This window comes from Chenopodium album, chromosome 12 (genome assembly GCF_948465745.1).
Source record: "Chenopodium album chromosome 12, dcCheAlbu1.1, whole genome shotgun sequence".
NCBI classification, from domain to species: domain Eukaryota; kingdom Viridiplantae; phylum Streptophyta; class Magnoliopsida; order Caryophyllales; family Amaranthaceae; genus Chenopodium; species Chenopodium album.
This window is the reverse complement of record NC_137845.1, coordinates 28,938,718-28,966,161: the sequence shown is the minus strand read 5'-3', so window position 1 is coordinate 28,966,161 and position 27,444 is coordinate 28,938,718. Positions and strand designations below refer to the sequence as shown.

Genomic DNA, 27,444 nt, shown 5'->3' with positions numbered 1-27,444 from the left:
AAGCATATGCTAATTTGTTGGGAAATCGATCAATCAAATAATTGAGGGAAAATGGTATTTGCAATCAAAATCACTTGAAGAGCTATTTCCTAGGGTCAAGCTAGTGGTCTTTACGAATGACATTCAAAGGAAAATCGCAAAACAAGATCAAACGATAATTGATGAGTGTCATTTGTGGCACTCTTAGGCTAGGTTTTCTTTATAGTTTTACCCTCGTTTTTAGTCCTTTTTGCTGTGTTTTTATATAATAATGCTTTCTTTGCGTATTTGTGTGTAAGTTTAGAGAAATGCATGTTTTTAATGGTTTTCTTGTCATTTTTTTTCATTTCTCGACTATTTCTCTCGCTTCTTTGTTTCCTTGACTTGTTTTGTAGGAGTGTTGAGTTTCCCGAGGTTTGATCACTAAGGAGAAAGCTTGAGCGCATTCAAGAAAGTTGATGGAGCTAAGTTCGGGATTCCAAATATGCAATTCAAGCTAGCTCCGCAAGCTCGAGGGCCTTGGAAGCAATGCTTTTGCTTGAGGTGTTCAAGTGCTTAGAAGATAAGGGAGTTGCCCTTTTCACGAGCATCGCCTCGAGTGTACTAATGATAGGGATGCTCGGGAGCGTGGAGATTGATCGAGCAAGCGAAGGAGGCAAGGCCACGAGCACCAAGCAGGGGTGCGCGCGCGCGGCCTGGTGGTGCGCACGCACCAGGCGCCCCGTCCCCTCGCTCGATTCTTCTATTTATAGCCTTAGACTTTTCCTTTTTAGGGGGACGAATTATTTTTTTACTTGACACTTATTTTTCAGATATAGTAGAGAGAGAAAGTAGAGAGAGAAGCTTAAGAGTACATGATTGTACTTGAATTTGATCTTTGATTTCAACTTGATCTTGGATTTCTTCTTCACATCAATGAAAGTTTGTGAGATTTCTTTCCTTTGAATTTACTTTTATTGCAATTTCCTTTAATTCTTGAATGTTTGATTTGAATTTCATTCTTTGCTTAAGAATTTGGTGAGAGATTGGATTCCTTCTTGAGTAAACTTGGAATGAATAAGATTGTGATTGAATTTGTTTTGTTTTTTTTTTCAATTTCACCATGATTAGTGATTAGATAGTTTCTAGGGAGAAGGGGAAGCATGCATGATTGATGATTTTTGCTAGTTGATGATCCTTGATTGATTGAATTGTTGTAATTAAATTGGTTGACATAGTTGTGCATGTGATTAATTGGTCTAGGAGTGATCAACCTATAAGATTAATCTAGATTGCATTGCAAATTTCAATGACATGAACCCTTGATTTGAGAATTGCTTTAATTGATTGAATTTGATTGTGATTTTCCTAGCTAGCCATTCCTAGTGATCCCTAGCTTGGCTTATAGGAGATAACCCTTGAATTCCTTTGATTGCAACTATTGTTTGTCCTTTGCAATGTTTGAATTGATTGAGTGATTTTTCAATTAGCATAATCATTGACCTTACATGTGGAACCCATATCCCTAGTGTTTAGTATATTGAATTTCTCGATTCATCTAGACTTCTTGATACCTTAGTTACCAACCGCATCTTCCGCAAACTTCGAAGTAGCTTGACCTAGGCTATAGCTTACACCTATTCATTCCCTTGGGTTCGACCCTTGACTTACCCTATACTCGTATTAGGTTGGTCGAGTGTTTATAAATTTTCTTTGACTCTAGGAAAGGGTAGAGGACGACCTACATTTTTCCTGTGTCAAAAATGGCGCCGTTGCCGGGGACTGATATTGGTGCTTTGTTATAGTTGTTGAGTCTATTTCACCATTAATTGAAAAATACAAAAAGATTTTCTTTAAGGCTACATTTGTAGCCGTGCTACTAACCATTTCTTTTGAGATTTTATGCATAGAGCACATGGTCGTTCACTAGTGCCATTTGATCCGAAAATTGAGAGAACTATTGCAAGGTTAAGGTGTGCTAGACGATCTTTGAGCCCTAGCATTTCAAGTGAAGAAGAGCCACAACAAGAGGAACAAGCAAGGATGGGAGAAAATCCAAGGGTGGCGTTGAAAGAATTGGGGATTCCCGGTGCATATAGATTTGAGAGTGGAATTGCTCCACCTACAACACTGGCAAATGACTTTGAAATAAGGCCGTTAACGATCACTTTGATAGAGAGGCGACAATTTAGTGGGGCCAAGCATGAAATCCCGCTAAATCATCTTAAGGAGTTCGAAAAGTATTGCAATACTATCAAGGTGAATGGAATTTCCCAAGAATTCATCCGCCTCAAGCTTTTTCCCTTTTCACTCATAGAGCGTGCGTTGGAATGTCTAGAAAAGGAGGTTAAACCGAATTCTCTAAGGACATGGGATGAAGTGACCAAGGAGTTTCTATCCCGTTTCTATCCACAAAAGAAAACAGCGAAGGCTAGAGCTTTGATTCAAGGTTTCAGGCAAAAGCCTAGTGAGAGTCTCTATGAAGCATGAGAGAGATACAAAGAGTATCAAAGAGAATATCCTCACCACGGAATTCCTACCTACCAAATTATTCAAATTTTCTATGGAGGTCTTAGTCCTCAAGGAAAATTTTGTTTAGATAGAGGAGCCGGAGGTCCTATCATAAACAAAACTGAAGAGGAAGTAGTAGACATAATTGAAGACGTAGTGAGGTATTATAGAGATTGGCAAGATGGAGAAAGAGAGTCAACTAGCAAGAGTAGCTCTTCGGTGTACTCGGTTGATCATCTAAATGCAATCAACAATCTATCCTCACAAATGACAAACTTGGGGAAGGAGATGTCCGCTATCAATGTGAAGTTGGAAACTGCTACCTACCAAGTTTCAAGTCTTCCCTCCTAATCTAAGGGGAGAGGTATGTCTTCTAATTCTCAACCCCCTCCCTCTTCTAGTAACATGCCTAGTGGATGCTTGTTTTGTGATGATTGTGGATCATATGATCACGATGTTTCTAATTGCCCTCATGCATGTATGGATATTTGTGATGATTAAGATGGAAATGTGAATAAGCATGTGAACTATGTGTCAAATAATAATGATTCTAGGTTTAAGAATCAAAGAGGTCAATAGAATAGCAATTACAACAACCATGGCAATTTTAACAACTACAACAAAGGTAATAGGAACCATGGGAACCAAAATTCCCGAGGTAACTATAACAACCAAGGTTATAGTGGCCAAAATCATAACCAAAATTATGGTAACCATAATCAAGGTAGAGGTAATTGGAACAATCAAAATAAGGGAAATTTTCAAAATAATTCTCAAAAGGGTCCCCCACCCGGTTTTGCTCCCAAGACCCAAAATGATATTTCCTATGTTCAATCCTCTTCTTCTTCTCATAGAACCAATTTGGAAGAAATCATTGAAAATCAAACAAAGTTGTTGAACACTTACATGGCCGTAAGTGACAAGAAATTTAATGAAATGATGACTCATAATAAGATGCTTGAAAATTAAATTTCTCGACTTGCTAATGCTTTAAAATACCATGCTAGTCATTCTTCTTTACCTTCCCAAGGCCTAGATCCCAAGAGACCGGTCAATGCTATTGTCACAAGGAGTGGTAAGGTTCTTGAGGAGAGTTTTCCTAGGAAGAGTGAGACCAAAGAGGCCACAAAAGAGGTTTTGATAGAAGGTGAGAGAGATGGTGCATCTTTGAGTGAGGTTGACATTGAGAAGCCTAGTGAGGTGAGAGTGGAGAAAGAAATTGTGAAACCCAAGCGTCCTTATCCACAAAAATTCATGAGACACAAGTTAGATGAACAATTCGGAAGATTCATTGACATGCTCAAGCAACTTCACCTTTCTCTACCATTTACCGAAGTTGTCACCAAAATGCCCAACTACAAAAACTTCCTCAGAGACATTTTGAGCGGTAGGAGGACTTGTGATGGTGTAGAGACGGTGAACTTTACCGAGAATTGTAGTGCAATCATAATGAACAAGATGTGACCTAAGCTAAAAGACCCCGGAAACTTTTCCATCCATTGTGCCATTTACAAAATGCAAATTGAAAATGTCTTGTGTGACCTAGGAGCTAGTGTTAGCCTTATGCCATATTCGGTGTACTAAAGACTTGAGCTAGGGGAACTTTTACCTACTAACATCACTTTGCAATTGGCTGATAGGTCAATTAAGTTTCCTAAGGGTAAGGTAGAGGATGTCCCTTTGAGGGTTGGGAAATTTGTTATTCTGATGGATTTTGTGGTGCTTGAGATGGACGAAGATGCTAGCATTCCAATCATTCTAGGGAGACCATTCCTTGCTACTTTGGGTGCTATGATAGATGTGAAAAGTGCTAAAATATCACTCAAAGTAGGGGATGAGGTGATAGAATTTGACTTGAATGATAGTATGAAGTATTCAAGTTCTTCTTTAGAAAATTGCATGTTGATTTATTCTCTTGATCATGTTGTGTCTTCTATACACGAGCAATTGCTCACTTCTAACAATGCTCTTGAGAATGTTTTGTTGAATAAGGAAAAGATAGGTGCTCCTAGCAAGGAGATGGCTTTGTATGAAGATGTGCTCAATGAAAGCCTTGAGGATGTTGAAGAGAAAATGTGCATGAGCATTTCTAGCCAAGAAGCATTGCAAGTGGCTACATCAAAGGAAGGTAAAGGTATGCCAATGGTTGAGCTCAAACCTCTTCCATCACACCTTAGGTATGAATTCTTGGGACCCAACTCCACCTATCCCGTGATTGTTAGCTCTTCTTTGAGTGAGCGCCAAGCTCAAGAGTTGTGTGATGTTTTGAGAAAGCACCAAGGTGCTTTGGGTTATACCATTGATGACCTCAAAGGTATAAGCCTCGCCTTATGTACACATCACATAACCCTTGAGGAGGGTGCTCTACCTTCTATTGAGAAACAATGAAAGCTACATCCCCAAATAGGAGAAGTAGTGAAGAAGGAGATCACCAAACTTTTGGATGCGGGAATTATACTCCCCATCTCAAGTTCTAGGTGGGTCTCTCCCGTTTATGTTGTCCCAAAGAAGCGAGGCATGACCGTCGTCGAGAATGAGAAAGGTGAGCTCATTCCAACGAGGACGGTCACGGGATGGAGGATGTGTATAGACTATAGACGTCTAAACACGTCCACCAAGAAAGATCACTTCCCCCTTCCTTTCATTGATCAAATGCTTGAGAGACTAACGAGGCATAAGTTCTATTGTTTTCTTGATAGTTATTTGGGATTTTTCCAAATCCCTATCCACCCGGATGACCAAGAGAAAACAACTTTCACTTGTCCCTATGGAACATTTGTTTATAGGAGAATGCCGTTTGGCCTTTGTAATGCTCCCGCAACATTTCAAAGATGCGTGATGAGTATATTTGGAGATATGTTGGAGGAGGAAATGGAAGTGTTTATGGACGATTTTTCCGTAGGAGGTGTTTCATTTGAGGCATGTCTAAACCTTGAGAAATGTTTGGCAAAGTGTGAGAAGGTGAACTTGGTTTTGAATTGGGATAAGTGTCACTTCATAGTGAGGAAGGCATAGTTCTTGGCCATAAGATTTCTCACAAGGGGATAGAGGTGGACAAAGCAAAAATTGAGGTTATCGAGAAGCTTCCACCTCCGGTTAATGTGAAAGGAGTAAGAGCTTTCTTAGGACATGCCGGGTTTTATAGAAGATTCATCAAGGATTTCTCGCTCATTATATTTGATGATAAGTGTTTGGAAGCATTCAATAAGTTGAAGAGGGCTCTAATCTCTACTCCTATTGTTCAAGCACCAAGATGGGATTTTCCTTTTGAGTTGATGTGCGATGCGAGTGATTCGGCAATTGGAGGTGTCTTGGGTCAAAGAGTGGAAAAGAAGCTACATGTGATCTATTATATGTCCAAGACTCTAAATGGTGCTCAAAGGAACTACACCACAACGGAAAAGGAGTTTTTGGCTATCGTTCATGCTTTTGAAAAGTTCCGTTGTTATTTGTTAGGCTCCAAGACCATTGTCTTCACGGATCATGCTGCTCTCAAGTACCTTTTTGCCAAGAAAGAATCCAAGCCTAGGTTGATCCGGTGGGTGCTCGAAGTTCAAACTTTTGATATTGAGATTAGGGATAAGAGAGGAGCGGAAAATGTTGTGGTGGATCATCTCTCTCGTCTTAAAGATTCTCAAATTCATGATGATGGTTCTCCAATTGAGGATAGGATGCTTGATGACTTCTTATATGCTATTGAGGCAAAGGAGCTCCCATGGTTTGCCGACTTAGTGAACTTTCTTGCATGTGGGGTGTTTCCACCTTCCTTTTCTAAGAATAAACAAAAGAAGCTCAAAAGAGAGACAAGACACTATGTTTGGGATGATTCCATCTTATGCAAACGAGGAGTCGATGGCTTACTTAGGCGCTGTGTTCCAAATGAAGAGGGGCCTAGTGTTTTGAAGATGTGCCACTCGGATCCGAGTGGTGGCCATATGGGTGTTTCTAAAACCGCCACCAAGATTCTTCAAAGCAGTTTATGGTGGCCGCATCTCTTCAAGGATTCATGGGGTTTTGTTAACACATGCGACCGTTGTCAACGAGTTGGGAATATCTCCAAGCGAAATGAGATGCCTCAAAAACCTATTCTTGAATTGGAGGTATTTGATGTATGGGGAATTGATTTTATGGGACCATTTCCCTAATCTTTTGGGAATCAATACATTCTTGTGGCGGTGATTACGTGTCTAAATGGGTTGAGGCCATTGCTTCCCCAACTAATGACCACAAGGTGGTAATGAAGTTGTTCAAGAAGATCATTTTTCTAAGGTTTGGTGTACCAAAGGTGGTGATAAGCGATAATGGTTCTCATTTTGTTCACAATGCCTTTCAAAAGATGTTGTGAAAGCATGGAGTTCATCAACAATTTGGCCTTCCATATCATCCTCAAACAAGCGGCCAAGTTGAGGTTTCCAATCGTCAAATCAAGTTAATCCTTGAAAAGACGGTTGCAAGAAATAGGAAGGATTGGTCTGACAAGTTGGATGATGCTCTTTGGGCTTATAGAACGGCTTTTAAGACACCTGTAGCTACCACTCCATACCTCTTAGTCTATGGCAAATCATGCCATCTCCCGGTAGAACTCGAACACCGTGCTTTGTGGGCAATCAAGAAGATAAATTTTGATTTGGCAAGTGCGGGGGAGAAAAGGTGGTTAGATCTTCATGAGCTAGAGGAGCTTCGATTTGATGCTTATGATTGTGCTAGTGTTTACAAAGCTCGTTCCAAGGAAACTCATGATAAGCTTATTGAGAAGAAAGAGTTTTGTTTTGGTGATGAAGTTCTTCTCTACAATTCGAAAATGAAGTTGTTTCCAGGAAAACTCATGTCAAGATGGAGCAGTCCTTACTTGGTTAAGAATGTCTTTCCTAGTGGTGTTGTAGAGGTTTCAATGATGGACTCTTCATCTCCATTTAAGGTCAATGGCCATCGACTCAAGAAGTATTTCGATGGTGCCTTTGCTAGCCTTATTCACATATTGCTTCTCCGACAACCACCTTAATAGGTGGAGAACGTCGAGCTATGACGTTAAACAAGCGCTTCCCGGGAGGCAACCCGGTTTTCTAACCCTTTTCTTTTGATTTTTCAATTCTCTATATTTCATTTATTTTTGAGAACTTTTCTTATTTTTCTTTGTTTTCTTGATTTTAGGTACCATGAGATTGGATCGATGAAAATTTCCAACAATTTCGGTGCTAATTCAAGGTTTCATGAGGTTTGGTTAAGCTTAGGTGAAGGAGTTCATAGGGTTACATGCTATCGTGTTTGAGTTTTCATGACATTTTATTTTTGATCGAGAGATTTTCGAACTATTTTTTGTGTGTGATTTTTAAGCGCTTGATCATGGCGTTTGTTATCGCCGATGAGAGCGCAAGCATGAGAGTATGTTCATGAGCGGAATTTTCTTGTTTGGTGCACACGCATCATAGGCTGCGCGCGTGCACCACAGGGGTCAGATTTTTGGCTTTGTTTTGGTAATTCTCAAGCAATTTTAGCCCCCCCAAGACCCTACCTGGTGCGCACGCACCACCTGGCTGCGCGCACGCACCAGGTAGGCCATCGTTTGTGGCTTGTGTTGCAACCCCAAGCACGCAAAGCAGCCCAGCCCCTGCCGAAGCTGGTGCGCACGCACCAACCTAGCTGTGCGCACGCACCAGCAACAATAGCAGCACCCCCCTATTTCGTGCCCTCTTCTCCCTAGTTCACCCCTTATTCACTCCTTTCTCTTTCCCCGACTTCCCCTTCATTCCTCTACTCTCATATTTCTCATCAAACCCTTCCTATTCCTTTGCAAATTCAAGAAAATTCATCCTTTTCTTTTCAAAACATCACAAAATTACATTAACCACAATCAAATATTTCAAAAATAAAAAAAAACAAGTGCTGAAATTTTGAAAATTTGGAGCTATATTTGAATTTTTGAGGGTTTGTGTTGGTGCTTAGAGCTTGTCTTAGGGTGTTCTATTTATTCTATATTCTTCATTTATGCAAGTTTCAAGTGATTAAAAGCTTCATTGAGGTATAATTTCTCACTTTCTAGTCATCTTCTTCCTCATTTTGAAGCTTGAAACTCTTGTTTTTGCTTTCATGGTAGAATTCCATTGTTGGTTCTTTTAGCTTGTAATTTGTGTTGAATAATGTTATTGGATGTTAAATTGAAGCTTTTTCATGATGAATTTGTATACCTTGCTTGAATCCTTGATTCACCATTGTTGGTCATTTTCTCTCTCATGGGTTTTCTATATGATAGCTTCATTTCTTTGATAATTCAATGTTTTGGGATTAATTTGCTCATAATGATTCATGATTTGGTCTCTTGTGTCCAATTTTGACTTCACTTCATAACTAGTTGTTTCAAACTTATGTTTCAATATTCAAGGCATAGTTCATGTGTGACCATTTCTTATTTCATTTTTGAAAAAATAATGTTTGTGCTTGACTTTAGAGCAATTTCTTTTGAATCTTCTTGAACAATGATAATTGTAAATGAATTGCTCATGAATTGCTTTGCTTCTTGTAGATGGCCCCTATCCGTCATAAGAAGCCGTGCTAGAACAAGTTCAACCAAAGCTAGGCACGTTGTTCCACCTCCTCCCAAGGTGGTAGAGACATACGACATTGAATTCTCTAAGGAATTACATTGGGATCGGTTAAAGCAACTATCCAAGCGGAAGCTCAAGTCAACAAGAATCAAACAACAACCAAGCTACTGGGAATTGATGATGACGTTCGCTACCTAGCCAAGAACCTCGGTCTCTTAGAGTTCTTGGATTTGAGCGCCCCTACCTTTGCTAGGGTGACATATGAGTTTCTATCATCCCTTGAAGTGGTCCGAGAGTCAAGTGGTGACTCTTCAAGAACTTTTACCTTTCAACTTTTCAACAATGATCATCAGTTTTCAGAGTCACAACTTTGTTCCTACTTCCGGTTTCCTTGGGTCGTCGATGAAGACCATCTTGTCTATCCGGCCAATGGTAAAATGACTAGCGACCATGAATATGATGAACTCAAGTGGCGGCGGCGTATCTCTGATGAAAGGAAATATGAGCCTCAAACTTCCAAGTCCGCATCGATCATTCATCCGGCTATGAGATACTTTAATCGTATTCTCACATATGCCCTACGTTCTAAGGACTCTTTGGGAGCCATTTCCTGTGAGGAGCTTTGTTGGCTGTGGATTGCCGACCAAGAGTCATATGAGATCAAGCTTGTAGATTTTACTCAACATTTGATCAACCGATTTCTAGACATCCGAGATGGTGTTTCTCTTTCGTGGAGCATCCAAATTGGAGGCATGATCTCTATCCTTGCTCTTTGCCTCAATGATTCATATAAAGATTTGATGTGCAAGCTCCCTCCGATAGTCGACCCTCGGGAGAGGACGCCTTCTTATTTCCTGAATGTTTATGCTCTTGTGAACCAAAAATTCTTTGATCGTACTAAGAAGCATAATATTTTCATATAGAAGGTGTCTCGAGTGAAGGATTGGTTCTTGGTTCCGAGTAAGGAGGCTACAAACCGTAAGACAAAGACGGATTCTTTGACTTAGAGACCTCAAAGATGCAACATCGACCCCTCTCTTCGGAAGAAGACTAATCATACAAGAACCGCCTCCAATGATGCTCTCTCGACGGATTTCCAAGCTTTACCCCCGGTTGAACGGGGAGGTACTCCTATCCCTCCTTCTACTTCTTCTTTTACATTTGATTTATCTACTATTCATGCCAAATTAGATCGTCTTGTTTTCCATGCCTTTGGGGTGGGATTCTTTTCTTGGCTATGATTTCCATGCTAATCAATTGTATGACTATCATGTGAGCAGGGGGGAGATTGAACCTTACTTGAACTACCCATACCTCCCGGTCCAACAAGGACCTATCTCTCAATGGGAACCCTTTGACCCTACCGTGAGTCCTAGACCTTGTTACCCCTACTAAGAGGGCCCTCATATCCCTCCTAGTGCTATCATGGGCACCACCCCGGCCACTTACGACTATAAGCGGCCCGGTGGATGCGATTATACATATGATCTCGCGAACCTTTTGCCTTTCCCGAACCCCGAGACTTTTGGTAGGTGGGTGTAGACACCCAAATGTGTCTCCCCAAAACCAAACCCAGTGATGAATACCTTTCACGTCATTTGATTATCGAACGAAGTGAAGGTGTGGAAAGTCTAGTGATGAGGATGTTTTTATTAAAATATTTCTCTTTCTGTTTTCAAAAATATTTCTTTTCTTACTCTATTTATATAAAAATAGCCAATCCAATTTGGTTTGGTCCGTGATGAGGGTCCAATAATAGTGTAGTTGGATTGGGCTTGAAAAGAGCTTTCCAATGATATATTATAAGCCTAATTCCGATGAATTATGAAGAAGTTATGGATTAAGTTAAATTAGGCCCAATGATTTTAAATGTGGCCCAATGATCTAGAGGATGGCCTATTAATTATTATTCCTAAAGTAATTAGGATTGATTTTGATCTTCTAGGAATATCTAGAGGGTTCTCTTTAATTCTAATAAGATTAGGGTTGATAATTATATTTTAAAGAGTTTTATTTTGATTAAAAATATATTAAAATCTGATTTTAAATCTGCTTGGATGTAGAATTACCTGTAACCTGTTTAAAAGCTGATTCCGCATGTAAAAGCACGTTGTACTTTTGAACCAGCGCGAGACGACAGAGTCGTTGCCTGGCGCAGACTTTCGTCGCTTGGCGCTGACCTTCCGAATAAAATAGGGTTTAATAATAGTATTTTATTCCGAATATGATTTTCTTTGATCCCATGCTATTTTTCTTATAAATAGGGGTCGAATTTCCTTATTTTGAATCATCAATTACCTATCATCTACTATTGACAACAATCACCAATCATCTATCTCTTTCTTTCTCTAAAAGCTAGAAGCTTCTTCTCTCTATTCTTTTTCTAAACCTTCCCTTTTGCAAAAATTCCTCATACATTAGCTCTAGACACACCTAGCCAAGTTCGAAGTTGCCTTCGCCCTAGATGTGAAAGGTTGATAATTTCTGAGGGTTTGGTCCCAAATTCCTATTTCAATTATTTAATTTAATTATTTTGTTTTATTATTTTCCTTGAAGTTACTAATGTGTGTATTTTGTTATTAGAAAGAGGTACGAGGCATCGAAGTAAGTACTTTAATTGTTTTATCGATATTTTGATATAGAAATAATGCTTAGATTATTTTGTTGATTCCTAGTATCATGTTAGGATGTTATATTGCTTCCTGGTATCTTGTTTAGTGTTAACTAATATTTCTGATATTATTATGATGCTTCCTATTTCTTTCCTAATATCATGTTAGTATCATGTTAGGAATAAAGCTTTGATTTTTAATGTTTAGTGACATGCTAAGGTTTGTTATTAATCTTGTTAGTATCATGCCTAGGATCTTGCTAATATTATTATGCTTTATTTAGATTTTTATGATGATGATTGTTATTATTATGTTGCTTGATATTATATTATTGTTGTTATTGCTTGATCACGCCCTCTCTTGAAGGTTTAAAGGGAATTTGTACTTGTAATCACGCTTAATAAGATAATTAATAATCTTGTTTAGGCTAATATGATTATGATTCAAGTGATCGCCAATAATAGTTTTGTTTGTGCATTAATATTAAACCAACATAGATTAAACAGGTTTAGGGTTAATCTATTGGTTGTATGTTAGTCAGAAAGCGCACATGAATACGAAAAGAATAAAGTAGAGGCGTATTATTAGGGCAAGTTCAATCTCTTTTAGGTTGGATTTGTACCTTCATCCCGAATATCCATTCATGGTTCCAGACCTATGGAGTTAGCGATCTCATGGATCGTAAAGGGGTGTAACCTTCATCCTGTGAACGGTTTACAAGTTCCTAAAACTTGTTGGCGACTCTTTTACTCTAGCTTCCTTCCCTTTGGACGCCACCATGCTTAAGTGTATGATCACAGTAGGGCTCAAGTGTGGGATGGCTTGAAATATTCCCTACAGTTTTTTGGCGACTCCACTGGGGAGGATTTTTATTTTAATTCCTAAAATTTATTTTGGCAATGATTTAAAATGAGTGGATGAGACTGGAAAAGTTCTAAATATTTCATGTGCGTAATTTTGATTGACATTATTGGCATAAGCATAAAAAGGTCCATATTGGAAAGACATCGTCTGGCGACAGACGCTATTTTCTCGCGCCGAATTCTTCTAATACCGAGCCAGAATTTTACCTTCTTGTTTCGACTAGTTTTCTAGTACTGTTAACCATAACCATGGACCCTCTTTAACTAACCCATATCCCGAACTTTAGAGAACTAGAGCCATGGTTTGGTTGCAAACCCATCACATCATATTTTGACTATTTGACTACTTGTGCATTATTTGTTGTGCATATTTTATGTGTTTCCCCTAACCGCTTGTTTGACTTGTGAATAAGTTAAATAAATTAATTAATGACTAAAAGACTTTGCTAATTTAATTAATTAATTAATCATAAATGATTAAAGTCTAATAAATCGATCAAACTTGACTTAGTACGACTTTTAGGCTTGTCCATATAGAGCAAAATACTCGAAACAGTCCCAGATCGATGTTCCAGAATGGCGCAGAGATTTAGACTGTGGCGCCACGCGCTAGAGATTAGCGCCAGGCGACGATCCCATCGTCTGGCGCTGACCCTTAGCGCCTGGCGACAGTTCTGTTGTCTGACGACAACCTGTATTTTTGCTCGAGTCTTCACGACGAGTCTGATTAATCAATTTGCTAAAATAGTTTGATCGTTTTGTAAATGGCAGTAATCATGTACAGTCCTTAATTGAGTCTAGGCACATAGTCCCATGGTCTTACAAAAGAGTCAAAGTATGTCACTCACATTCACTATTAAAGCACACACATTTTGACCATGTCTAGTGAGTCTTGTATGCGCGTATTTTCCGTCATTTTTTTAGGGGGGTAAGTTGGATATTTATCCTCCAATTAAATCATACTTGTTTAAACCCTTACTCGATCCTCAAAAATACACCCTGTTTTTTTGCTATCCTAAAAAATACACCCTATTTTTTGCTTTTTTGTTTTTAAAATCAATAAAGTCAAAGTCAAATTCGAGTCAAGTCATTAACACAAATAAATGGTTTAATTTACAGCCGCTTGGTCAAGAAAGGAAGGGCGGTTAATCAATGATAACACATTTGTTCAAATACTCCTTTTTGACAAACCCATCACTCGGAAAAGAAAAGCTAAGAGGATCATGGCATCTCAAGAAGAAGTTAATGAACTCAAAAAGGATGTAGCCAACCTAACTGAATTGATGAAGAGTATAGCTCTTCAAGTCAATGACCCTGCGAGGCAAGAACAAATGGAGCTCATGCAAGAAAGCTTGAGCAAAATATCCAATGACTATAGATTCCAGGGCATTAGCCCACAAGGGGTCTCAATGGACAAGGAACTTCTTCCGCAGAAGTTCAATGCCAGTGACATCCCTAGGTTCAAGGCAACAGATAATCCTTACTTCCACTTAACAGCGTTCGAGACAATAATGAACATTAAGGGGATAGATAAGAAAATTTTTCATACATTGTTTTCTTTATCACTCGAAACCGTTTGTCAACAATGGTTCTTTTCTCTTGACAAGGAGAAAACCTCTACTTGGGATGCCATTGTAAATGCTTTTATTGATAGGTACAAGTGTAATATTCAAGTTGAAACTGATAATAGGGAACTTGAGATACTTAAACAAAAATAGAATGAAGGTTTTACTTCTTTCTTTAATAAGTGGAGGGAAACCTCTGCTAAGATGATTGAGGTACCGACTGAAAAGGAATCTGTGAGATTGTTCATAAAGAATCTCCAGGAAAAATATTATAAACATCTCAAGTATCAAAGCAACTTGAATACCTTTAAGGCCGTCTATGACATTGGGATTAATATTGAAGACGACCTTGCAAAGCAAAAAGTGCTAACACTAACTCCAACAGTGGCTGGAAAGGAAAGAAGAACGACAATCCTTCTTCTTCCAAAACCACCCACTCAAACAATGTTAGCACCTTTAATTTGAATGAAGTCCTCGCTATGAACAATCAAGGACAAAGAAACCATTTAGGAGAAACTTTACTCCTATAGGTATGAATTATGACACCGCATTTGACCGTCTTCATACTAAAGGTCTTATAACTCCTATCGGACCATTTGGGGATCCACCAGTCGAAAAAAGAACGGCCAATTGGAACCCCAATGCACACAGCAAGTACCATCAAGGCAGGGGCCATCTTACTGAGAATTGCTGGAAGCTAAAGGAAGCTATCCAGGACTTGATTAACAACAATAAACTCCCAGTGCCTCCTGCAAGCAAGAAGCCAAGCATCAACAGTGCACCACTTTCTGACTCCTTGGCTATCTCTGATGAAGAAAGTTGTGTTGATCCCTCATCTTTAATCAAACCAGGCAAAGAAACTCATGCCGTTGAAGAAGAAGAAGAAGTATTCTTCGACGCCATGAGTGAACCGTCCCTAATGCAACAACCGCCCACTAAGGAAGATATATTGCTTCTCGTATATTCGGTAGAGAAATTGGTAGGCATGTGTAGAAGAATTCTTGAACGCGCAGAACAAGAACAAAATAAACATGTCAATAAAGAAGTAACACCTATAAAGACTACTACCAAGAAACCATTCTCTCTTCAAGTAATCGAAACATCCAAAAGGAGCCATAAGTCTTACACTCCAATTGGGACAACCTATGCGAATATGTTCAAAATGCTCTCCGAGAGTGGCAAGATTAAACCTCTCGAACCGAGACCATTTGAATCACTAAAGAGGATGGATAGGTTCTACTGTCCATATCATCAGTCAGGGGGACATACAATAGAACACTATTTTAAATTTAAGGATTTAATTCAGAAAATGATTAATAATAAAAAGATAGTCCAAATTCTACAAGAAAAAGATGCTACCATTAATGGAGTTTGGGATAGTGACAATGAGGATGTCTACCTTAAGAATATGGAAAAGACCCCACTCTCAACAATATATCCAGTGGACGACATTTGGGATGAAGAAGATTCACCCATAGATGTTCTCACAAGATCCGGGAGAATGCAACCTCCCATTACTGTGCAACAACCAGTTCCTACCACTCAGCAAGTTCCCATACCCATTATAGAAAACAACGATGTTGTCAAGCAATTAAAGAAGAATAAAGTTGATATGAATGTATGGAAATTCTTAGCAACATCCCATCAACAAAGATTAGCAGTGATGAATGCTTTGGACAAAATAGGAATAGATTCTGAAACCACTCTTGAGGGGTTGGCTAACTTTCTCACGAGTGATCTTCCTAGTCCTATTAATTTGATCACCTTTTCTGACAGGGACCTACCTCCAGAGGGAGATAAACATAACAAAGCACTAAACCTCATAGTAATCTGCAAGCGGATGAATGTCCCAATGACTCTTGTAGACAATGGATCAACGACTAACGTCTGTCCACTCCGAATTGCGAGAATGTTAGGGATAAGAGATGAAGATTTGTCTCCGTCTACACAGGGAATAAGAGCCTATGACAACACTCGCTGCCAAGCTCTTGGGACTATGACCATGAATGTAACGGCAGGTGTCATAGAACATAGGCGTCGCTCGAAGTGCGCCTACGTTAAAGCATGTTGTGAATATGCTTGGCACTCATAGGAAGTGGGAATTGACATATACGATTAGGGACAAGGAAAGTAGGGAGCCGCCAACAAGTTTTTAAGGAACTTGTAAACCGTTCACGGATCATAAAAGGCAACCACGAATAAGGGACAACGATAGGCAATAACGATTGACCCGTGAAGGTTACACCCTATTCATAATCCACGAGATTACTAACTCCATATGGTTCGAAACCACGAAAGGAGGATCGGGGATGATGGTAAGTGAGTCATGGAGTCACATTCGCCCGTATTGGCCTTTACTCGATTCTCGTAGTGAAAAGTGATTCCTGCGTTCTTAAAGGCATACAAACAAAGATTCAATTCGCTCAAAACTATTATTAAGCTAAATTGGTTGAATATTAATGCAGCATATAATTCTAAAATATTAGTGATCACTTCAATTAACAACAAGATTAAAAAGGAACCTAAACCGGTTGTCCAAATTATCTTATTAGGCGTGATTTTCAATTACATATTCCCTTTAAACATGAAATATGGTGATCAATAAATAATAATAGAACAAACATTAATTTTGGAAGCAATTTTAACAATAATAGCGTTAGTCAAATCGAATATAAAATAACCTAATCATGATACTAGCAATATGAATAAAAATAAGTAATTAAATTAATTAATTACTCACATTCCGCGCGCTCCTTTAAATTGCTACATCATAAATAAATTTTAAGTAACTTCAATAAAAATATAAATCAAATGAAAATTAAATTAAATAAATGCAGAGTTGATTTGGTCCAAACCCTCAGTTATTTGTACCTTTCACGCTTTGGTTTAAGGATGGAACCTCGCGTTAAGTATGGACTCCTTGGAGTGCTTAAGGGAAGAATGGTGTAATTAGGAATATAGGTTTAAGGCTTAGAATAGGAGAGAGAGAGAAGAGAATGATTTTTGGTGTAAAAGAGGGGAAGAGAGAATGATTTGATGCCCCGAACTGCAAAAAGGAGGGGGGTATTTATAGGGAAAATGAGCAGGGGGAACACACGGAACCCTAAAAAGATAAAAAACCCTAAAAATTAACACCGCGACACGGCAGAGAACACCGTGACACGGTGCCAGGCACCGTCAAACGGGGAAAAGTCCCGTGACGCGGGGAAAATTGGAGCGACGCGAGACATTTTTGACCTACGGGAAGTGAAAACGCGTGAAGGGTTTACACGGCAAAGACACGAGAAAATTCCGTGACACGGCACACGTATCGTGACGCGGAAGTGTCCACCATGTCACGGTAAAAAAAGGTGCACGGAAATTACACGGAACAGCCCCGTGTCACTAACTGGGCACCGTGACACGGGAAATTGTACTGTGACGCGATGCAAAATCCCGTGGAGCGGCAATATTCCCGTGACACGGTGGATTAAAAACATTGAAAAACGCACCGTGACACGTTGTAAATTACCGTGTCACGGTACCAGGCACCATGCCACTTCATCAGGCGCCGTGACACGGTGCTTTTATACCATGCGCGGTAATTCTAGTTTTTTACCCGTTTTTAAAATCATCATAACTTTTGATCCGTAACTCGGAATAAGACATATAATATATCATTGGAAATCTTATCAAGTCTACTTTTCAACCCAATTATAATCAGGTCAAAATGGTTTTTAGATTTTAAGATATGTTCGTTTTAGTGGAAGGGTGTCGGTTTTGGGCCGAGTTTAGTGTTTTGCTCATATCTTTTTCGTTATAGCTCGAAATTGGGCTTATGATATATGGTTGGAAAGCTTATTTCAAGGCCTATCCAAAAAAAATAATAATTGGATCAAAATTATAAGACCAAAAAATCAGTTTCTCTTGGTTTTGCGATGTGGACACGAAAAGTGGATAACAAGTTATGGTTTAGGGAAATGAGCTAGGAAATGGATTGGTTTATGAAATGTATTGGATAGAACATAGATTTAAGAACTCCAAAGATTAAATACTTAACCCTACCAATAATGACATGATTGTGAAATTAAAGGATCGCCTAGGGCATTTGGTAGCCTTAAGAAAATTCTTTGAAAGGTTAAGGAAATACAACATGAGGTTGAACCCATCCAAATGTGCTTTTGAAGTTACCTCAGGAAAACTCTTGGGATACATCATTAGCTCTAGAGGAATAGAGATAGACCCAACCAAGATCAAAGCAATCATGTCAATGCCAGCTCCTAAAACTGAGAAGCAAATTCGGGGATTCATTGGCCGGTTGCAATACATAAGTAGGTTCATATCTAAATTGACAACAATATGTGAACCAATATTCAAGAAGCTTAAAAAGAATGTGCCAGTAATATGGGACGATGAGTGTCAAAAAGCCATTGAGAAGATCAAAGCCTATCTTGCTAACCCTCCTGTATTAGCACCAGCATTCCCAGGGATCCCTCTTATGTTATACTTAACAGTCACCAAAGAGACAATGGGGGCTATGCTCGCACAAGAAGTAGAAGGAAAAGAGAACGCCATCTACTATCTGAGTAAAAAGATGCTCGAGTATGAAATACGCTATACACCACTTGAGAAATTGTGCCTCGCATTAGTGTGGACCACAACCAAGTTAAGACATTACATGCTCGTTCATACGGTCTTCGTAGTATCTCGATTGGATCCACTCAAGTATCTTTTCGAGAAATCTACACTAAATGGGCGAATATCAAGATGGATAGTAAACTTAGCCCAATTTGATGTAAGATTTATGCCCCAAAAGGCTATTAAAGGATCCGTGGTTTCAAATTTCTTGGTAGATTTTCCAATAGAAGATTCCACTCCTATACATGAGAATGATTTTCCAGACAAAGACTTGATGGTCACTGAAGATGATACGTGGACCCTCTACTTCGACAGAGCCTCAAACCAAAAGAGATGTGGCGTAGGAGTACTATTGGTATCACCAAAAGAAGAACATGTTCCAATCTCCATAAAACTAGATTTCGACGTTACCAACAACGCTGCAGAATACGAAGCATGCGTGGTAGGCCTCGAAACGGCATTGGCATTGGGAGTAAAGAAACTTCGAATTTTCGGGGACTCTTTGTTAATCATCAATCAAATTTCCAAAAGATGGAAAGTAAGGAGTGAAAGCTTGGCCCCTTACCAAACCTACCTGGAAACTCTCATAAACCAATTGGAAAAGGTAGAATACACATATCTACCTAGAGAGGAAAATCAATTTGCTGATGCCTTGGCAAGACTAGCCTCAATGGTTAGAATTCCTACGGAAATCAAGCAAATGCCCGTAACAATAGAAAAAAGGCATAAACCGGCTTATATCCAAGCAATAGAGGATGATTAAGTAACCCAAGAAGAAGAAGTAGAAGAAGAACCTTGGTATACAGACATCCTCAATTATGTCACAAACGGAGAATATCCACTCCATGCTGACAAAAGAGCAAAACGAGCCTTAAGACTTTTGGCTTCCCAATATGTGCTCATTAAAGACGATTTACACAAAAGGGTACCTAAAGGTCAAGCTCTTCTATGTGTAGGCAAAAAGAAAGCCCAAAGGGCTATGAGAATAGTCCACGAAGGGGTATGTAGAACACACGTAATTGGAAAAATGCTAGTCCGAAAGATAATGCGCGAAGGGTATTATTGGACTACCATGAATAGGGACTGTCATCAATATGTCAAAAGATGCCCCAAATGCCAAATATATGCTAACTTGCAACATGTTCATCCGTCTCTCTTCTACATCTATACATCACCAGGGCCATTCTCAACATGGGGAATATATATTATTGGAAGAATTACTCCTCCAGGAACAGGAGGCCATGAATACATACTAGTAGAAATTGATTACTTTACTAAATGGGTTGAAGCAAAATCATATGCTAAACTCACTGCAAAACATGTAGCACTCTTTATCGAAAGAAACATTATTTGTCGATATGGAGTCCCACATGAAATGATAAGTGACAATGGAACTCACTTTCAAGAAGAATGTGAAGAATTGTTACAAAGGTATGGCATTAAACACCATCATTCTTCTCCATACAGACCTCAAGCAAATGGTGCAGTTGAGGTAGCTAATAAAAATTTAAAGACGATCATTGAGAAGAACAGAAAATTACAAAGATTGTCCTGACAAACTCCACTTCGCTCTGTGGGGTTATCGCACGTCAATTCGGTCATCAACAGCGAGTACGCCATTTTCCTTAGTCTATGGAATGGATGCCGTACAATCTGTAGAGCTAGAAATACCTTCTCTACGCATCACGTTAGAAAGTAAACTCAATGAAGTAGAATAGACTAGAGCGAGATATGAAGAGCTAATTCTACTTGATGAAAAGCGACTAGAGGTCTACATCATACTCAATGCTATCAAACTCGCATGGCTAGACACTTCAACAAGAAAGTCTAGACAAGAAATATTAAAGTAGGAGACTTGGTGTTAAAAGCATTAAGGAAAAATGTTTTAGACCCAAGAGGCAAGTTTAGACCCAATTGGACTGGGCGATATATTGTCAAAACTATCCTATCAGGAGAAGCTGCAAGACTGACTGATATGGACGGCAATGAGTTCTCAAACATGACAAATCTTGACCAACTGAAGAAGTACTACCCATGATTACTTGAGTAGGACACTCAAGAGAGCTACATTCGGCCTAATTCCATAGGAAAGGATACGTAGGCAACCCTTATAGGGTGCGACCACTTTAATATTTACAAACCTCGCATTCCAGCAAATCAACTCAGAGCAATTAGCGTGAAAAATTGCAAACGCATCCCAGAAAAGTTGTCGCCTGACAGATGTTAGCGTCGGCCGACGAACAGCAACGTCTGGCGACGAGGTCAGCGCCAGGCGATGAACACCAGCGTTTGGTGATAGATTTAAATTGCGACGCCAATTTTTCTGCGTTAAACTGGGGGAATTTTAGTGTATTTTGGAAATTTTCGACTTCCGTACTCGAATATTTTAAAAAAAAAGTAAAAAAATAATTAAGTGTTTTCATTGCTTTAATGGAGATTATGATGTAAATGTTGATTTAATTTAAAAAGCTAAAAATTGCATTAATAAAATAAAGTAAAATACATTATTGATGGAATTTAAATGAAAGCTTAAAAATTAAATTAACTTAAAAATTAAATTTGTCTAATAAGTTGAAAGTAAAGCAATACTCTATTCTTTCTTCTTTTTCTTTGCTCTCTTCAATTTCTTTTCAGCTTCTTCTTCCTCATCCATTACTTTTGCTAGCAAGCATCCTTTAGAGGATCTGCATTCAATTTTGGCGTTAATAGTTTCTCCCTTAGCCATTACACCATGTTTCTTATCTACCCATATCTTCTTTTCTGTAGAGTCGGCCTTCCTTTTCTCTTTGCCTTTAGTAGTGTCTTTATTTTTAGGCATCATTGGAGTTTTAAATTCAACTTTTCCGCCTAAGCGTTCCTTAAGAGGAGCTATCTTGTCTCCGAGACGTTTCTTCACATTGGTTTTATTTTGATCTTTCTTTTGTCCTTTTTAGGCCTATCAAGTAGCCAAAGCTTCACATCCTTAGACAAAGAAGGAGGAACCTTTTGGGTGATAATTTCCCATAAAGGCCTAGCACTCCAATAAGCATCAAACCTCTCTACTTCTTGTGACACAGGAAATTCATAAGGACGACGAAGGTCTCTAGAAGGAATGGTTTGAGCAAGGCCATATTCCCTTTTTACCCTGCAGGGGTAATAAAAAGTCAATTGGATAAGCTTGGAAGACTACAGAAGGGTTGCTTGTTGACACCAACCATCTTCTCAATTCTCCAACAAGGGATGATCCATTTGATAGCAAAATCACAAGAAGCGAATATTTTACTCCACTCTCGGTGACCCATCTTTATGGAAAAACGTTTCTTTCACCTAACAAAACAGTTTGGTGTATATTTTTCAATATTGTCAGGAGGACTAATTAATTCTAGCCTCTCCATTAGCCACATCTGCAAAAAATTCAATGCAAGTAATTAGTATTACTATACAAAAATATATATTTTTGATTTCCGTAATTAAGAATATTATTTTTCTACCTGTAATAAAATTGGAGATCCTCGAATGGGTGCTTTTGGATTTTTCTTTAATTCATCTAAACTAAGCATAGTCTCTCCCACAATTAATGGTATTGGATTCCTCCCTGATTCAATTTATTCCATGACAGACACTAAAATTGCTTAACCCTCACGGTTATTTCCATTAGTGAGGAGATATTGGCTAAACATGCAAAAGAGAAAAGCTCTCCTCCTATAAACATGAAAAGAATCAAAATATGGTCTATCAAAGTAGTGGTGTGCAAATTCTTTCAGATTTACTACAGTTCCATCTACAATATTTGTTAGATCCCTGTCTTTAAGATTAAAGAAACGCTCAAAATCTTTATAATAATATTCACTCATATTAGGGATTACTGCAAGATCCATGGAAGGAAAGCCTAGAATAGCACTAAATTCTTCCGGTAAAGGACTAATTTCATCATAGCCTAATCTAAAGCAATGAGTATTTGGATCCAGTATTTTAAGGCGGTATGAATAAATACCTCCCAGATGAAAAAAATCAAGCTCTTTTCTCTCCCTAGCAGTCAAAGATCGGCACCACTCATGAGTAAAATCAATAAAACTTTTAGACATGATTGCTTAAAGAGAATTAAAGCTATAAATATTATTTTAACCTGTTCGAAATATACAAAATTCGGCAAATTTGGGGGCTATTTATGCACAAAACTGGTATAGTTTATTTTCCGAAAGGATTTGGAGAAAAAAAGTGCGTCGCCAGACGACAAGGACAGCGCCTGGCGACAAGGACTGTCGCCTGGCAACAAGATCAGCGTTTGGTGACGACATCAGCGTTTGGCGACAGAGAGTCGGTTAGACGACAGCTTTCTCGCGTCATGCAAATCATATTGTTTTTTTTATTACAACTCGATTTTGTGCATTGACTTTACGCTTTTATCCCTTTCAAACACTTTTCGACTAATTTAAGCTTAATTAATTTTAGGCTTATGGTAGTCAAAATTTTATTTTTCATTTTTCTTTTTGGGGGAAATTTTTTGCGCAAAAATTAGTCACCATTTTTTCACACTCACATGCACATAAAATAAAAAATAAAATAAACATAATAAATTTGTATATACAATATAGAAGTCATATAATACAAACTAGCAAAGTCCTACAAAGTCAAATAAAAATCAATACAGGTACTGCTACGGTGCCGGAGGACGCAAATGGGGAGGAGTTCCCAAAGCATCAAAAAACAATGCAGATCGTGGGGTATGCTCCTCCCTAGCTCCAAGGTCACCCTGACGTTGAATTGCTAACGGCTGAGGCTGCTGTGGCTGATGCGGCGATGAGCCAACCTTGTACATCCCACCACCCCCTATAGGAGCCGATGTTACACCTCCTTGGCCTGTCGGCCTAACAGGTGCACCCTTAGACGAAGAGCCTGAACCCTCCGATCTCTCAGTAGGAGCCGTCTCCGACCGGCCACCCTCGCCTCTGTAAGAGGTACGACGACGTCTCGAGCCAGACCCGGATCTCTCTCTACTAGCCTTGGGTCTCGTTCGAGTATGTGGCGGAGGAATAGGCTACCCTTACAAGAATAAATCAAGTCAGATGCAAAAATAAACAAATAAAACATGTGATAAGGATAAGAGAAATACCTCTGTAGGAGGCTCGATCCCTCAATCTCACCAGCTGGTAACAAAAGGCGTCCAAACCCCTCGCCATCCTCGTAACTACCTCGCGAGAGAACTGTCAAGAGACAATTTAGTAACAATCAAAGACATATGTACAAGTAAAAGGCAAATAAATGACTCACCCAAGTCTGATGTCGGGGAATAGACTACTCTATGAAACGATGTTCTAGTGGAGCCAGTTGAATCATCTCCTCGACCGGGCCATACATCCCCTAATAGGTGATGGATACCGGGGGAGGAACGAACTCTGCATGAGTGTCCTGGCAAAACAACTTGAAATTGTTAATGTCTACTTGGGGACTATACAAGGGACAAATGCACAAGGTAAAAATACCTCCTCTGCTCCCTCTAGCAGGGCAGGTGGTGGAGCCAAGAGCGCCTGTAGTGCCTCTGTATAGCATAGCTCCGGACGAGCGTGAGTCCGCTAAGGTGTGCCCTCTGGCGCCCCACTCGCCAAGGTCCTCAACCTCTCCTTATCGAATATATGCCGAGGAGGGCGAGCTGGAACAACAAAAGCCTCCAAGGAGTGCTGAATAGCCACTCTCTCGCCTAGATAGACCGCAGCATCATACATCCCCTGGAAGTACCGATGCTGAGTGGCGTATTACGCAACAAGCGCAGGAATGTCAAAATCGGCCCACGGCCGAAATACTACGGCCGGCTCCTACAAAATGCATGCTCATAAGATAAAATCCTACTAAAGGTATAAGAAGGCAATTATTTGAGGAACATACCGAGAGGATCAACTCTCGAATGCGCCTAGTAGTAGCCTGGTCATTGAGATGGCCTCCCAAACAGGCAGCAACGGGAAGCTCACGAGGTTAAGGTCTCGCCGGCGCAAGAGACGGAAAGTACTCGTAGAACCAGATCTACGGGGATAAAGAAGTGTCAATAAATGCTAATGCAGATCTAGAGCTAACTTTAGTAAGGGAAATAAAGTATACCTCTACGAGTCTCCAAAAGCGCGATATCTCCCTCGAAGGAACTATGACGATTGTAAAGTCGCAGTCCGACTAGTAAGTCCGCGTAGGCCAGGCTGGCCCAATCATATGACCCGACCGTAGGAAGGTCGCGAAGAGCAGGTAGGTAGTAGAGTAGCACTCGACTACCTCTGTAAGGTGAAAAGGTCCCTGACAACAGGATGAGTGCGAAGATGCGCACCCGCTGCTCTGGGGTGGTCGCATTGTCCTAAAAGGCCGCCGTAAGCGTGGTCCGGCGAAAGCATCTAGTGCTAAGCTGCGTCGGATCAGCCTCAGCACGAGCCCGAATTGTGATAGGGCCTAACAGCTCCAGCACATCTGGAGAAAAGACAGAGATCTCGCTATCGAAAGGAAGCGGGATCGAAGTGAACTCCAATCCCGTGACAAGACAGAAGTCAGTATGGGTAATAGTCATCTTACCCCAGGGAAAATGGAAGGTGTTGGTGGTGTCACGAAAGAACTCCACCGAAGCTCGGATTACGTAGTGGCTCTGTCCGAAAGAATGCATAGCCTGAGTGGCTCGCAACAGAGGTGTCAAGCCACATGACTCCCATAGAAGGCGCAGACCGTTATGGTCGCGGAAGTATGTATCTTATAAAGAGCCGACGGTCGTGTTGCCAGAACCATGGCTACGGACTCACCCGCTGTGAATCCCTCGACGAACGCGCTCTGAAATGTGAAACTCAGGCGCGAAATATAGAGTGCGCTCGTCCCACTCTGGAAATCTCCTTAGAGATGAAGAGGTCCCTACACCGGCGTCAACGGGATCGTCCTTCCGATGAGCCTCCCTAGAACGAGAACTCGAACCTCGTCGTCTAGCCATGCTATGTTATGCAAAATAACAGAAAATGAAGGTTCTATAGTATCTAAGGTTCGCCTAGCCACATGATACTATGTTTGCAAAAAAACAGAGTACGTAGTACTAAAATAGAGCATGATTTCAATTCAAGCATAAATGGCAATTTTCAGAAATCAAATAATTTCTTGCAATACTATGGCAAGTATTGTGACAAATTTTGACAAGAATGGCTAGCAAAAACACGAAGAACAAGTCACATTGTTCTCACGAACTCAAGGAGTTCAACAATGGCAATTTGCTCATTTCTTCACCAAACTGAGTAAAAGAAGTCTCAAAATGCTCTAAACATGATATATAAACATAATCAAGCAATTTCAAGGCATAAAATTCAACGAACGAAGCAAATTAAGCATAATTGGGTTCAATTTTTTCGAATACCCGCGCATAAACATCTCCGAATTCAGAAAAAACCGAGATAAGTTTGAGAAAAACTTACATGGATCGGGAAAATAGATGAGATAAGCTTTGATTTGCAACAAGTTTGAGCGAATTTGGTGGACAAACGAGTAAGAACGCCCAATTTGAAGTCTCGAACGCAAATGAACAATAGCAGCAACAGTCACGGCAAATGAAGAAGAAAGGGGTTTTATTTCGAAAACCCGACATCAGCTCCAGAAGACGAGTTCGTCGCCAGGCGTTGACCTTTGTCGCCTGGCAACAGAGCTAAAACCTGGCGACAGTGTGTTCCAGTGTGCGCTGGTGCGGCGACAGGATATGTGGCCCTCGTAAATGACTATGCGGACCTTATGCAGAAATTTTGGGTTCCTTGGTACGCCAGTTAGCCCATATAAGCAATTTGACATGATTAAGTAATCGGCTCGATTACAATCACAGTAGGTGATCGACCTAATAAAAGATCGTCTCACTTAGCTTAAAGCGCCTAAACATTGGCTCATCGCAAGCACTGACATAATGGTTCACAAGCAGCAAAATGCGCCGACATACTGGCATCGCGGTAATTTCACCAAACATCACAGCAACAAAGTTCAAGCGAGCTTTAAGGATCGACAAGTGTTGGTCTTCGGTAATTTTCTTCGGAATATTATCGCAACAACTGAGGATGACTTCAAGTGAAGTTATCTTCGACGGCGTTCCCTAGGATGTGGAAGGTTGTCAGAAATAGGAGGTGATTTCAAGCGAAGTTATCTTCGATCATATTCCCTAGGATGTGAAAGATGGTCATAAAAACATCGAAAATTGAAGGCAGTTGGAAGCGTAGCAGTCTTCAGACGGTATCCCCTAGCTTGAGGAAGATCGTCAAATAAGATCGGCTACTCTAGAGACGTGTGCTCGATGGTGCAAGATACGCGTTTCTTAACTCTTTTATCTGTTTTATCTAACGCTAGTTTGCAGGTATCGACTTTACAAGAATGATTTAGGATCGCTGAACGTTCTGAATCATTCTCCGTCCCTATCGCTACTTTGACTTTTGTTTTCGAAACTTGCGTTTCTCCAAACTCAGTCAAAGTGGGGGCTTCTGTAGACACCCAAATGTGTCTCCCCAAAACCAAACCCAGTGATGAATACCTTTCACGTCATTTGATTATCGAACGAAGTGAAGGTGTGGAAAGTCTAGTGATGAGGATGTTTTTATATAAAATAGCCAGTCCAATTTGGTTTGGTCCATGATAAGGGTCCAATAATAGTGTAGTTGGATTGGCTTGAAAAGAGCTTTCCAATGATATATTATAAGCCCAATTCCGATGAATTATGAGGAAGTTATGGATTAAGTTAAATTAGGCTAAATGATTTTAAATGTGGCCCGATGATCTAGAGGAGGGCCTATTAATTATTATTCCTAAAGTAATT

At 39.8% G+C, this 27,444-nt stretch overlaps 1 non-coding gene across 1 annotated transcript; it reads right to left on the bottom strand.

Moving 5' to 3' along the window:
* Nucleotides 1-2,386: 2,386 nt before the first annotated feature.
* LOC145573408 (small nucleolar RNA R71) lies at nt 2,387-2,492 on the bottom strand. Its single transcript, XR_014097448.1, has one exon. It is a non-coding gene; the product is annotated as a small nucleolar RNA R71 (small nucleolar RNA).
* Between the last annotated feature and the right edge of the window lie 24,952 nt (nt 2,493-27,444).